Below are 1,888 nucleotides of genomic sequence, written 5' to 3' on the forward strand. Positions count from 1 at the left end.
GCACTGTCGGTGGGTCAGTGCTGAGGGAGCGCCACACTGTGGGAGGGTCAGTACTGAGGGAGCGCCGCACTGTCGGAGGGTCGGTATTGAGGGAGAGACGCACTGTCGGAGGGTCAGTACTGAGGGAGTGCCGCACTGTCGGAGGGTCAGTACTGAGGGAGCGCCACACTGTCGGAGGGTCAGTACTGAGGGAGTGCCGCACTGTCAGAGGGTCAGTACTGAAGGAGAGCCGCCCTGTCAGAGGGTCAGTGCTGAGGGAGAGCCGCACTGTCGGGGGGTCAGTGCTGAGGGAGCACCGCGCTGTCGGAGGGTCAGTGCTGAGGGAGCGTAGCACTGTCGGAGGGTCAGTACTGAGGGAGCGCCGCACTGTCGGAGGGTCAGTGCTGAGGGACAGCCGCACTGTCGGAGGGTCAGTGCTGAGGGAGAGCCGCACTGTCGGAGGGTCAGTGCTGAGGCAGAGCCGCACTCTCGGAGGGTCAGTACTGAGGGAGAGCCGCACTCTCGGAGGGTCAGTACTGAGGGACCGTCGCACTGTCGGAGTGTCAATGCTGAGGGAGCGCCGCACTGTCGGAGCTTCAGTGCTGAGGGAGCGCCGCACTGTCGGAGGGTCAGTGCTGAGGGAGAGCCGCACTGTCGGAGGGTCAGTACTGAGGGAGTGCCGCACTGTCGGAGGGTCAGTGCTGAGGGAGAGCCGCACTGTCGGAGGGTCAGTACTGAGGGAGAGCCGCACTGTCAGAGGGTCAGTGCTGAGGGAGCGCCGCACTGTCGGAGGGTCAGTGCTGAGGGAGCGCCGCACTGTCGGAGGGTCAGTGCTGAGGGAGCACCGCACTGTCGGAGGGTCAGTACTGAGGGAGTGCCGCACTGTCGGAGGGTCAGTGCTGAGGGAGTGCCGCACTGTCGGAGGGTCAGTACTGAGGGAGTGCCGCACTGTCGGAGGGTCAGTACTGAGGGAGAGCCGCACTGTCGGAGGGTCAGTGCAAATGGATCGCTGGGAGGACGTGGGTGAGAGGGTTATTCCTACCCCCTCCGATAGGGGAAGGGGCTGCCCGGTGTGTGTGTGTGTAACTGGGAGGGGGTGGGTGAGAGGGTTAATCCCCTCCCTCCGATAGGGGAAGGGGCTGCCCGGTGTGTGTGTGTGTAACTGGGAAGGGGTGGGTGAGAGGGTTAATCCCCCCTCCCTCTCCGATAGGGGAAGGGGCTGCCCGGTGTGTGTGTGTGTAACTGGGAGGGGGTGGGTGAGAGGGTTAATCCCCCCCCCCTCCGATAGGGGAAGGGGCTGCTCAGTTTTTTTGTGACTGAGAATGGATCAGGTGAGAGGGTTAAATGTGGAACATGGCACACGTCAGAGGAGTGATGGGAGGTGTGTGGAATTTGAGGGCTCAGCTTACTTGGATCACTTTGCCAGCTTGTCCTCTACTGCCTCTCCCTCTGCAACTCTGTCTGGGACTTTCCTGACTTCTGCTGTGATGCTGAGCCCTCCAGATGGGAGGCTTAGTTCTGGAGGGGACGAGGGGAATACAGACTCTCTCTCGTAGCAAACGTACTTCCCCAATCTGATTCCGAGACACAGAGAGAGAAAGAGACGGAGAGAAAGAGAGACAGGGAGAGGCAGAGAGCGAGAGAGAGACAGAGAGAGAGAGACAGAGAGAGAGAGACAGAGAGAGAGAGAGAAACAGAGAGAGAGTCAGAGAGAGAGAGAGAGAGACAGAGAGAGAGAGAGAGATACTGAGAGAAACAGAGAGAGAGAGAGAGACAGGGAGAGGCAGAGAGAGAGACAGAGAGAGAGAGACAGAGAGAGAGAGAAACAGAGGGAGAGAGACAGAGAGAGAGACAGAGAGACAGGGAGAGGCAGAGAGAGAGAGAGTCAGAGTGAGACAGAGTGAGACAG

Source organism: Cetorhinus maximus, unplaced genomic scaffold, assembly GCF_964194155.1.
Source record: "Cetorhinus maximus unplaced genomic scaffold, sCetMax3.hap1.1 HAP1_SCAFFOLD_3307, whole genome shotgun sequence".
Taxonomy (NCBI): domain Eukaryota; kingdom Metazoa; phylum Chordata; class Chondrichthyes; order Lamniformes; family Cetorhinidae; genus Cetorhinus; species Cetorhinus maximus.